Below are 13266 nucleotides of genomic sequence, written 5' to 3' on the forward strand. Positions count from 1 at the left end.
GTACCTTTTAAAAAGTATGCTGATCTGTCCCTTTTCAGTAAGAAATGTATAATTTCACACTGGTATATATAAAATTTCATCTACCACAGCTTTGCCCATTCACCTAATCTATCAACACGTTGCTGTAATTTAGTGCTGTCGTCAACGCTGGCTCCAATGTCGCGCAATCTTGAGTTGTCAGCAAATTTGGATATTTCACTTTTTTATCCAAGCCATTAATGAAAATTGTGAATAATTGAGACCTCAACAGATCCCTGCAGGGACACCATGAGTCATGTCCTGCCAAGTTGAATACTCACCCATTATGCCAACTCTGTATTTCCTGACACTTAATTTCCTATCCATGTCAGTAATTTGACTAAAATACCTTGGGCTTCCACCTTAGCCAACAGTCTCTTCTGTGGGACTTTATTAAAACTGGGCCTTCACATAAACATACCTCCGTCACCTCTTCAAAAATCTCTGTGGTTTACAAGTATCATCTACCCTTCATGAATCCATGTTGACTCTTCCTGATTAAGTGAAATATTTCAAGGTGATCAGTTGCTCTATCCTTGATCAGAGACTCCAGCAATTTTCCCTACCCACAGATGACAGGCTAACTGATCTCTAATTTTCAGGTTTCATTCTAATATCCTTCTTAAAGAGCAGAATAACATGAGCAAATTCCGAACCCAGAGACACAACTTCTGAATCCAGAGAATACTGAAAGATAATGGTTGGGGCATCACCAATTTCCTACCTCCTTTAACACCTGTAGATTGAAACAATTAGGTCCCAGGAATTTGTTAGACTTCACTTTCATTAATTTCCCCATTATTGATGAGTTTATTCAGCTAATTTTATTTAGATCTGATCTTCTGTTAATTTTCTTGGGACTTCCAGCGAGCTAACCCCCTTTTCTACTGTGAATACTGAAGCAAAATAATCATTTAGCATGTCTCCATTTCCCTGTGGTCATGGACTATCTCCCCAGTCTCAGCCTTCAGTGGGCCTATAGTACTCTTAGCCAGCCACTTTCCCTTGATATAATTATAAAAGTTTCATTGTGTTGTCTTTTACATCCCTTTCATAAGCCTTTTGTGCCACTCTTACAAACCGCTTTGTAGCCCTTTTGTTGATGCATGCATTCTGTGGGATCTGAACTGTTTTTTTGCATTTTTCTAAGTCCTTTCTTTTAATTTTATGCTGTCCCTTGCATCCTTAGATATCCTTTTTTTTTGCAAGGTGGAGCTTCTCCTTCTCATGGATACGAATTGCTTCTGAATTGCAATGAATGTTTTGTTAAACATCCTTCACTGTTCCTCGGTCGTTTTATCTTTTAGCAGAGTTTCCCAGTTTACGGTGGACAGTCTCTGTCTCATCCATGAAGTCTGCCTTACTTAAATCCAAAGTTCCAGTATCTGATCGTTGCTTGTCTCTAGGCTATTGGTTCCATGGGTTCCTACACCAGAAAGCTACACAATGGAATAATAAATCACAAGTTGCAGCTCTTATCAAGAATCTGGGAAATTTGCCAGTGAGAGAAAATAGTCCATTAAATCTTATGTTCCTCTCTTTTAAGTTCTAAATCTGCTTTTTCAAATTCATTCATGGGATGAGAGTGTCACATGCCAGGCCAGCATTTATTGTCCATCCCAGAGTCAGTTAAGAGTCAACAACATTCCTGTAGGACTGGAGTCAGATGTAAGGCAGACCAGGTGAGGATGACAGTTTCCTTCACTAAAGGACAGTAGTGAACCAGGTGGGTATTTTTTTTCTGACAATCAACAATGGATTCATGGTCATCATTAGACTCTTAATTCAGGTTTTTATTGAATTTAAATTTCACTATCTGCTGTGGCAGGAATTTCAGGTCCCCAGAACATTACCCTAGGTCTCCGGATTAACGGTCCAGTGATCATACCACTAGCCCATTGTCTCCCCCATTAAAAACATGACATGGCATGGTTAGAAGCAAGCCATTACTTCTCATTTCTGGATCTAAGCATGTTAAAAAGGCATGTGAAAAGTAAAAACGGGAAAACATTGCAGTAAGTGAAATAAGTCAATAATACACACAAAAACGAAGTTTGCAAGATTACAATAAACAGCCCATTTGGTGTTATGAAGCTGATCATCACACTTCTAGAAACCACCACTCCATGTCACATGGTTTGGAATAGCAGCCTCAAAACCAAATTTTTTAGGTTTCATTCTCAACTTCCAATACTGTTCATTGAATACATGAGGTATGGTTTCCAACAAAATAATTAAAACCCAGTCAGTAATAAAAAAATTGAATTTATAACCCCAATTCTAGATTAGGACTCTCGAACTGAATCTGGCTGTACCCAATTCCACTTATTGAGACAAAATAACTCATTTAACAAATAGCTAGAGAAACACAACAGAAATAAGAAAAAGGTAAAGGGGTAAAAACATTCGAAGTGAGGTTAATCAGAATGCTGCCAATTGGAGAAAGATTAATTGGCAAACAGTTCTCAGAATTGCTAACAATGCTCAGTGTGAAACAAGCATGACCACCTGCAGTGCGGAGGGAGATTCACTCAGTGAATATCAATTTGTTCTATTTGCTCCAGCATGTTCTGTACCCCCGAGGTTGCAACAGTGAGATATTTAATACTAAATTTCTTGGATAAAACAATGTGTACGACATTTATAGATCTATAATATAATTCCTTCACTTTTTAAGTGCAAAATATTACAAAGTGAATAAGGCAGATAAGACAGGGGTATAAAGAACAGAATCAATCAAGAAACCTGGGGAATGCAAAGCAATTCATGTATGCTACTCCTGTCAGATCAACCAAGTAAGTTAATCAAATATGATGCCACAAATAAACTCTCTCTCTCAAACTTGTCACTGTGTGGAAAGAAACGTTGTTGCAATCAAACATCAGCTAATGAAATGTAGAAATACTACTGTGAAGTGCCAGGATTTGACAGATTTACTGGAAAGGAACTATATGCAGTGCCAAACATTTTATCACTCTCAAACACTTTCAGCTATTGTACTCGGGTCCACTTTCAAACATGAACAACTTGGGGTTTCAGAAAGTGAATCAGCACTGAACAGTTCACATAAACCAGGAAAATCTTAGGCTTGATGTACAGTTTGAGCGAAAAGACCAATTTTACCACAGTCTTAGGGCATTATTAATAGGCCTTCCCTAAAGTCAAAGACATTAGTCAAAGACCTATTAGAAGGTTACGTGGTAAAAATCAGGTGAGTGCTGCACTGGACATAATCACAATGTTCTCCTGACCAAATAGCCTGCTGACATTCGACCGTCTATTTCCAAAACTCCAGCTGGGTTTTAGAACAAAGTGTTTTTTTTAAATGACTTGTTTTAAGAACTCGCAGGGGTCAGGTTTGGGGTTAGGGATGATATTGTTATAAACATATTTAGAATTTCTCTAAAAATGACAAAGATCAGAAAACTGCAAACGCAACACCTAACCCTGTGCCCTCCAAAAAAATCTTAACTTTAACTCATATGTTTAAGCTTTGAGACCCCAGCCCAGAAGTAATTCCTCTCTCTTGTTTACTACATTCCCTGGTGTTAAGATCATGCAGGTAAACTATTTGTCTTTGGCATGTCAACCTTATTTTGTCAATCATGGATTACTCAATACACCTATAGATTTGTTTGCCCTTCAAATGATAAACATTTCATGCTTGATTTCCGATTTGCACTTGCCCTGAAGCTCAACAAATGCTGGAAACATAAAGTGAATCAAATTTAACATCAGGAAATACAAAGCATTTTGGTAGAAAGGATAAGGACTGGTAATACAAAATACAGGGGGCAATTCTGAAATGAGTGTGGGAACAGACAGACCAATGAGCATATGTGCAAGAATCACTGACTGTGGCAATGCATGTTGGGAAAGTAGTTAAAAAGATATAGGGTACCCTGGGCTTCATAAACAGAAACAGAGTACAAAATAAATTAAGTAATAATGAATCTTAATAAAACGCTGATTCAGCCTAGACTGGAGTATTGTCTAATTCTATGCAATACATTTTAGAAAAGATGTGAAGACTTTTGGTACAGTGCAGAAGTGAGTTAAGAGAACAGTCTAGATATGGGAGACTATAGACTGGAGAAGCTGGAGTTCTCCGAACTGGAAAGGAGGTTAAGAGTAAATTTGATAGAGGGCTCACAATTCAGAGGAATCTAGAAAGATACAAGAAAGCACTTCCATTGATGGAAAGGTCTAGAATAGTAAAGAAATCAACATTGACATGAAGGAATAATCTTCTTACACTCAGAGCTATTAAGATCTGGTATACACTAGTCAGATACAACTGGGGATTTTTAAAAGAGAACTAGATAAGCATGTTTAGGGAAAAACAATGCAGGGATTAATGGAAAGGTAGGGGTTTAGGACAAGCTATATTGTTCTTGCACAGGCCAATGCAGATGCTGCATTCTAAATGAATTTCTTCAGTGTGGCAGCATTCTAGATATTTTCTAACCAACCTATTCAGAGATGTTATTACACACCTCTGGAATACGTGGGAGTATTGAAAATGAGAGAAGCAAACTCAGTAAAAAGAAAGGTAGCAAATAAAATATGACGCATCACATTTAATCAAGTTTCAAGTTATTTAGGTCTTTTACATTGCTTTCTTTTCTGCCTGTGTATGAAGCACTTACCTTTTAGAATACAATCAACTCTCTGCACAGTATCATTGTAATTAAAATTAGTGGTGAAGCTTTTAAGACCATGGTGAAGCTTCTAAGCCATTGAGAGTAAATCTTTTGCATTGACTTGATATACAAAGAGATAAGTAGACACTACAGTATGAAAAAAAGTCATTTTATCCAATCTGCCCATGTCAGCACATACCCTCCAAGTGAGAAAACACCCCTAATCACATTAACCTACCCTGTTCCTATGTTCCTTCACTCCCTTCCACCCTCACCTTTTCCTTCTGTCACCCAATTAATGTCAACAAATTTTCTATCTCATTCTGTAACCCTGGAAGTGAACACCAAAGAGAAAGTTTCTCTCACTACTATGCAGACACTACAATCTAAACCCAATGTCTAATATCACTCAACGACCCTCCAAAAGTGAAGGGACATGGAAGGCAGACAAGAAGGTGAGTTGAGACCACAACAAGATCACCTCTAATTTTGGTGAAGGTTCAGCAGACACTGAAGGGTGAAAACACCTACCCAGGTTACCTAAACCCAGTGTTCCTGAAGTTGGTCTCATTTACATCTCTTCTGTTTATTCTTGTACCTGTGGTGCCTCTTTCTTGGCCCAGATATTACACAAAGCAATTTGCTCATATTTAACCTATCATATCTGTGTTTTCCCATCAGTTTGAAATGTTCAATCTTTCTATCCCACTGCCCTATAATCAATTTTAAAAATAAACAGTCCAATTTTTCCAATTTTTTCTTGTTTCACAAACTAGCCTGGACAGGGTATTTCTTGACAGTAGGCTAATAAAAGAAGAACTGGTGGTTTCAAGTTTAATGTGAAAAGAATATAATTTTATAACAAAACAAATTTGAAAGGTATAAATATATAACAAAGCAGTATATAGTGATTTAACAATACCAAGGCCCAGGCCCATGGTCCTGGGACATTTTGTGGGAGAGGGTTTTCAGGTGGCCCCAGAGTACTGGAGGAGGGGTGGGGTCTTATACTAGGTCAGGTAAGCCTTAAGGGCAAAAGGTGCTCGTTTAAGGTGGGGAAGGGAGGATGATACCATTGAAAATTGCATAAAGAAACCAGAATATGCACCAATTACGCATAAATTCATCAAAATGATCACAGAACTCAAAGAATTGTCCAGGCTGTCAGCAAATTGTTGAACTTGTGTTGATTTTTAAAATAGTGACATCAACAGGCAAAACAACATTAGTATGGCTGCTGAGGTTTGCTCGTGGTTGTTCTATGTGAGTGGGCATGGAAGGCGAGGACAATGGGTGCCGGGTAAGTTAACACAATGTTGACTTGGGGCTACAAATGACTAGGGTGCTGAGTATAGGATCCTAGGTTAGCATAGGTGCTATGAAGGGCAATGATCATAGGGTAGGGTGGCGTTGGGCCCATATTGGTGATGGGGAGAGTGTGGCAGAAGATAGTATAAAGGGTTTTAAGGTTTGGTGGGGATGGATAGACTGACGTACAGGATGTGAGGTGGTAGGAAGATGGCTTGGAGGAGACATAGGGAGCAAGAGATGGAGTGGTGTGAGAGATGAGAGCTGGGTGACGTTTCCAGTTCATTTTTACAATTAATCTTTCAAGCAATGTTAATGCACAGAGCCAGCGTGCAAATGCAGCCAGTAGCTTCTGGTCTCATTCCAGTTTTGCCAGTTCACCGCCCAAGGAATGCCATCACTCTGGGGTGAAAATAATAAATTTTTCAGAGTACAGTTCAGTTTGTGGAACTGGGAAATGCCTCATCTCTGCAATCAGCAGCCAATTATCAAAATCATGAAGAACAGCGAGAGATGAAAGAATGTGGAACATGGGCATTCCAGTCCTTGGATTTATCTAGGAAACTAGCAATTAGCCTTGATTGAAACACAAGATGACTGCACAGAAGAGGAGCCCGAACTTGAAAAGCAAGGAAGATTATGATTATATGCACTGACACTAAGTTTCTCCTGAACAAACAGCTGGAACTATGCCACGAGGATATGACAATGGTCAGCTAACCTGCAAGAAACTGGAGCAATGCATCACTCACCTGAACTTACACTCAAAGCAACTTTGACCGAGGAATGCAATAAAATCAGTTTACCCTGGTTTGTTGTCATAGGAATGCAAAGCTTTGCAGCTACTGGCTTGACTTTATGTCAAAATTGGTATGCAAAATAAGACTGTGGTTAAAGCTACTTCTTCAGTGCTTTAGACCACATCTTTTTTCCACTTCCTCTTTCTCAAACCACTTACTGGTGTCCATCCAATTTTGCTGTTTGGATTTTTTCATCAATCATCCTCTTTAGTTGAAGGGAACAATTTACACCACAGTTCTGTCATTAGCCATTCATGACGTAAGTTATAAGAATTCACTCATAGGCACATGGTTTTGTGCAATAGAATTGCATTTCAGAATAAGGGCATGGAGATTTACAACAAAATTATACATTAGGGAAGCCTTTCAGTCCATCTTAGTTCATCCATCATAGTCACCAGACTATGGCATCTGATTACTACTTCTATGAATCTAGGGTTGATTACTTGATTATTTGATCTACTTGATTATTCCTTGTGGGAAATAGTTAATGATCTTTTTTCACTAGTTTGAACTTGTGTTCTGTCTCTTATACTTATGTCTGTTGGCAGTCCACTTGATTTCCTGACCATTAATTTTATTGGACAGAATATTCAATTAGTCACAAAAATTAGGTTTTTAACCACTGCACCTCATATTCTGATATATACGTATATTGTGCAAGAATGAGAGTCAGACGCTCCCCCTACACCATTTATTGATATCTAAATGCCACAAGGAAATATTGCAATGAAACCATCTTTGGCTTGTTTCAGAGTTGTCTTTCTTGTGTTCAGATAGGTTTCTGTGGGACCATGCAGAAGTACTCCAGAGTGGAACCAGCTGTGTAACAGATTAGCCTTTTTTTTGGTCAATAAATACATTTGTCGCTGTTAATGTGATTTTATCTCTTCAGCACAGTCTGCTAGAATAGATTTTTTCCTCCTGCACTAACTGCTAGTTTGAGTCATCTGTATTGTGACTACATATTGCTATAGCTGCCCTTCCCTCTCCCCAAGAGCCTAAGAATACTTGCTGCAGTTTTTCATGGTGGAAATGACTATTAGGACTATTAGAAGCATCTGATTCTTACATACTCAAAGAATATTAACACATGCAATCTGGATTTATACAAGTTATTTTCAGTCAGATAACTCAATGATACAAACCTGTGATCTTTAAAAATACATTTTTAAGTTTATGGATAAAAAGGCTAACAGTGCCAAGCAAGTTCTACCATTGCTTGCTCAAACACAACCTTCAGCAATATCCGAAACAAAATAAACAAGAACTTGGTGCAGTCCAGAGAACTGCGAGGATCCTTGACTGTATTTGCTCTCCCCCCAAACCCCGTCAAATATAACCTTTCATTTTGCATTGAAGAAACAGCTGTTTAGCGGCAACATAGATGCTATGGCTTTTAAAATGCTCATTACATGCCTATCAAAACACCTGTAAATTCAGCACTCAAATCGTTCAGCTTCTCTCTTGTGTCTATTGCAATTCCGTAAACAGTCATTGAGATCCCTCAGTGAGAACAAAAAAAAAGTCTTGCAATAACGTAGCTCTTTTTAAAACCTTAGGATATTTCAGTTAATGCAGAATCTTTTTGAAACATAGTCACTGTTCTCATTTGGGGCAATATCACAATGTTGCACTGTACTGATGCTATGCAGTAGGTTATACTGTACCTATGTGTTTATTAGAGAAGCTTTGAGCTTGAGAACACTTTAGCTTTAATGATTTTTCAAAATAGTACCCATGTAAATTTTAAACACCAACAAATGCAATGGAATCCAGTTTCTTCCTATGTTAACACAAATACAAAGGCCACGACTACTGCTGATCCTTAAAAATGTCTCTGTGAGATCAAGACTTGACAGTCACAAAGGCCTCACTTTAGAATGGCACAAGGCAAATTTGTTATTCCCTGCTGGGGTAATGTGAAACCACTATAATTATTCATAATTGTGATAAATGAGCAGAAACATTGTTAAAATGCAATGTTCTCTAATGTGATATTAAAATGATACATGTGGCTTCAATTTTGAAAGCAATTAGTTCTTAAACACTTCACATGTTGTGTTGACAGAGACTATCCTGTCAATCTCTGCGATGTGCATTGTGTCATACCTCCCACTGCACAAAGATCACAGAAAAGCTTTTCTGATGGCAAAACAAAACAAATGCTCCAAAATTTAGAAATGGTCCAAGGCAGAACTTGGGAAACAAGTAGAACTAGGCCATCCCAACAATAGCTGTTACAACATTGGCTTTAAACCAATATTATGATCATGACTCGTGATTGAAGTGCTGGTTCCTGAAATGCAGGTTTCATGTGGCCAAAGGCAAATCCAACATAAACTTGCTGGATTTATTAAAGTGGGCTTCAAGGAAGAGCCACTGCTACACCAAACAGATTTGCACAAGGTTGGCACTGCCTACACGACACTTGCATTATAGGCACCAGCAGTACAAACTCTCCACTGATTTTGAATTCAAATGTTTGTTGTTGCTTTTGGGTCTGAAAGGACGAATACTGAGGAGTGCCATAAGCACCACCACTATGGTGTCATCATATGGCCAGAACGGCTTTGATTCTCAAAGCAGAGAGAACTAATGTCTAGAGAGAGATAATGGGAACTGCAGATGCTGGAGAATCCAAGATAATAAAATATGAGGCTGGATGAACACAGCAGGCCAAGCAGCATCTCAGGAGCACAAAAGCTGACGTTTCGGGCCTAGACCCTTCATCAGAGAGGGGGATGGGGAGAGGGTTCTGGAATAAATAGGGAGAGAGGGGGAGGCGGACCGAAGATGGAGAGAAAAGAAGATAGGTGGAGAGAGTATAAGTGGGGAGGTAGGGAGGGGATAGGTCAGTCCAGGGAAGACGGACAGGTCAAGGAGGTGGGATGAGGTTAGTAGGTAGATGGGGGTGCGGCTTGGGGTGGGAGGAAGGGATGGGTGAGAGGAAGAACAGGTTAGGGAGGCAGAGACAGGTTGGACTGGTTTTCGAATGCAGTGTGTGGAGGGGAAGAGCTGGGCTGGTTGTGTGGTGCAGTGGGGGGAAGGGACGAACTAGGCTGGTTTAGGGATGCAGTAGGGGAAGGGGAGATTTTGAAACTGGTGAAGTCCACATTGATACCATTAGGCTGCAGGGTTCCCAGGTGGAATATGAGTTGCTGTTCCTACAACCTACGGGTGGCATCATCGTGGCACTGCAGGAGGCCCATGATGGACATGTCATCTAAAGAATGGGAGGGGGAGTGGAAATGGTTTGCGACTGGGAGGTGCAGTTGTTTGTTGCGAACTGAGCGGAGGTGTTCTGCAAAGCGGTCCCCAAGCCTCCGCTTGGTTTCCCCAATGTTGAGGAAGCCACACCGGGTACAGTGGATGCAGTATACCACATTAGCAGATGTGCACGTGAACCTCTGCTTAATGTGGAATGTTATCTTGGGGCCTGGGATAGGGGTGAGGGAGGAGGTGTGGGGGCAAGTGTAGCATTTCCTGCGGTTGCAGGGGAAGGTGCCGGGTGTGGTGGGTTGGAGGGCAGTGTGGAGCGAACAAGGGAGTCACGGAGAGAGTGGTCTCTCCGGAAAGCAGACAAGGGTGGGGATGGAAAAATGTCTTGGCTGGTGGGGTCGGATTGTAGATGGCGGAAGTGTCGGAGGATGATGCGTTGTATCCGGAGGTTGGTGGGGTGGTGTGTGAGAACGAGGGGGATCCTCTTAGGGCGGTTGTGGCGGGGGCGGGGTGTGAGGGATGTGTTGCGGGAAATGCGGGAGACGCGGTCAAGGGCGTTCTCGATCACTGTGGGGGGAAATTTGCGGTCCATGAAGAACTTGGACATCTGGGATGTGCGGGAGTGGAATGTCTTATCGTGGGAGCAGATGCGGCGGAGGCGGAGGAATTGGGAATAGGGGATGGAATTTTTGCAGGACGGTGGGTGGGAGGAGGTGTATTCTAGGTAGCTGTGGGAGTCGGTGGGCTTGAAATGGACATCAGTTACAAGCTGGTTGCCTGAGATGGAGACTGAGAGGTCCAGGAAGGTGAGGGATGTGCTGGAGATGGCCCAGGTGAACTGAAGGTTGGGGTGGAAGGTGTTGGTGAAGTGGATAAACTGTTCGAGATCCTCTGGGGAGCAAGAGGTGGCGCCGATACAGTCATCAATGTAACGGAGGAACAGGTGCGGTTTTGGGCCTGTGTAGGTGCGGAAGAGGGACTGTTCCACATAACCTACAAAGAGGCAGGCATAGCTGGGCCCCATGCGGATGCCCATGGCCACTCCCTTAGTCTGTAGGAAGTGGGAGGAGTCAAAAGAGAAGTTGTTGAGTGTGAGGACGAGTTCGGCTAGGTGGATGAGGGTGTCGGTGGAGGGGGACTGGTCGGGCCTGCGGGACAGGAAGAAGCGGAGGGCCTTGAGGCCATCTGCATGCGGAATACAGGTGTATAGGGACTGGACATCCATGGTGAAGATGAGGTGTTGGGGGCCAGGGAATTGGAAGTCCTGGAGGAGGTGGAGGGCGTGGGTGGTGTCACGGACGTAGGTAGGCAGATCCTGGACCAAAGGGGAGAAAATGGAGTCCAGGTAGGTGGAGATGAGTTCGGTGGGGCAGGAGCAGGCTGAGATGATGGGTCGACCAGGGCAGGCAGGTTTGTGGATTTTGGGAAGGAGATAGAAACGGGCCGTGCAGGGTTGGGGAACGATGAGGTTGGAGGCTGTGGGTGGGAGGTGCCCTGAGGTGATGAGGTCATGAATGGTGTTGGAGATGATGGTTTGGTGCTCGGGTGTGGGGTCATGATCGAGGGGGCGGTTGGAGGTGGTGTCGGAGAGTTGGCATCTGGCCTCGGCGATGTAGAGGTCAGTGTGCCATTTTACCACTGCGCCACCCTTGTCTGCGGGTTTGATGGTGAGGTTGGGGTTGGAGGGGAGGGAGCGGAGGGCTGCCCGTTCTGCAGGGAGAGGTTGGAGTGGGTGAGAGGGGTGGAGAGGTTGAGGTGGTTAATGTCTCGACGGCAGTTAGAGATGAAGAGGTCGAGGGAGGGTAGGAGGCCTGGGGGTGGTGTCCAGGAGGAGGACTTATGTTGGAACCGGGTGAAGGGGTCAGTGGAGGGAGGGTTGGGCTCCCGGTTGAAGAAGTAGGCGTCAAGGCAAAGGCGGCGGAAAAACTGTTGTATGTCCAATCGTGACTGGTATTGGTTGATGTGTGGTTGTAGGGGGACAAAGGTGAGCCCCTTACTAAGGACTGACCGTTTGTCCTCAGTCAGTGGGAGGTCTGGGGGGATGGTGAAGATGCGGCAGGGTTCAGTGTGGCTGTCTCCTCTGGGGTTGCTGGCTGTGGAGGTTGTGGGCGGAGCGATGAGGTCGTCGGCCGTGGGCGGGGTTCCGTCGGCGGGGGTTCCGTCGGCGTCAGCCGTGGGCGGGGTTCCGTCGGCCGTGGGCGGGGTTCCGTCGGCGAACTAATGTCTAGTTCTTCTCATTGTCACTCTGACAAAGTCAATCATAACAATGTAGGCTGTAACCAATTTCTAACATGCAACAAACTATATCTTGCTAACTACAAGAGGCTCTTCTCGTTAGACCAGGAAGTGATCTTCCTCTGCCACACTAGACCAAGGAGGTCCTATAGTTTCCTACACTGAGAGAGGCTGGTAGCAGCTATGTTCAGCATGAGTAGCAGTTTATACAGCAGAGGGATCCAGCATGTTCATACCACAGTTGCTTATCATATTTCGAGTTCTTCTCAAAAGTGGTTTCAGTGTTAGAACAGCCACTGAACAATGGACCTTTATGACCTTGTGTGTGTTGTTCCTATGTACAATCAAGTGTGTATTGTAAAAAAGATTACTGGGAGAGGATACAACATACATACAATTGAGAAAGACCTCTTTCCAAAATTTAGTTCATCTAACCAAACGATAATAGTAAGGTATAATGCTGCTGGGAACGCGACTTGTTCACACTGTAGAGTCCAGCTCATGGAAGAATATCTGTATTAAGAAGTAGTAAGACCTTCCAAATTAGATCAGGCATTTTCCTCTTTCATCACCCTATTCAGAAGCTGTTCACAGCATTGCTTGCTCTTTCTGAGACTGGTCTTTAAAGTGCCCTGACATTTGTTTGAACCTTGCTCTGATAGAAAGTAATCATGTGCTAGTAAAAGAAAAGTGAAGGAACACATGAAATACAGGTTGAGAGTTTTACATCCATGAACAGCTTCATTTTTTTTTAAAAAACTGCAAGACAACTTTAACTATGCTGCCATGAAACACTGTTAAGTAGCCTCTGGACAATTGTGGGCTCTTTAATAGTTTACAACATCATCTCTCTAACAAGATTACTCCCTTAGAAATCAGCTCAATAAATAATGTCAATATCTTCTATAGAGTGGTAGATAAGTCACAGCCTCTTAAAAATATAGAGAGGTAGCATGGACAATACTACAGTCTCAAAAAATGTACTAGACATAGACGGTCCCTAATTTAACTCTGCATGAGTGTATGGGTTATAAAGCAGT

At 42.4% G+C, this 13266-nt stretch overlaps 1 protein-coding gene across 9 annotated transcripts in view; it reads right to left on the reverse strand.

The window, feature by feature from the left end:
* Window positions 1-13266, reverse strand: part of raraa (retinoic acid receptor, alpha a) — a 530677-nt gene that overhangs the window by 272428 nt on the left and 244983 nt on the right. The window contains exon 1 of one of the 9 annotated variants that reach the window (XM_048560471.2): window positions 6722-6829. The exons of the other annotated variants lie outside the window; for them this stretch is intronic. The gene's annotated coding sequence lies outside the window, so the exon portion shown is untranslated. Of the gene's footprint in view, window positions 1-6721; window positions 6830-13266 lie in introns of those variants that run through there. 9 annotated transcript variants of the gene reach the window in all.

Source organism: Stegostoma tigrinum, chromosome 31, assembly GCF_030684315.1.
Source record: "Stegostoma tigrinum isolate sSteTig4 chromosome 31, sSteTig4.hap1, whole genome shotgun sequence".
NCBI lineage: Eukaryota > Metazoa > Chordata > Chondrichthyes > Orectolobiformes > Stegostomatidae > Stegostoma > Stegostoma tigrinum.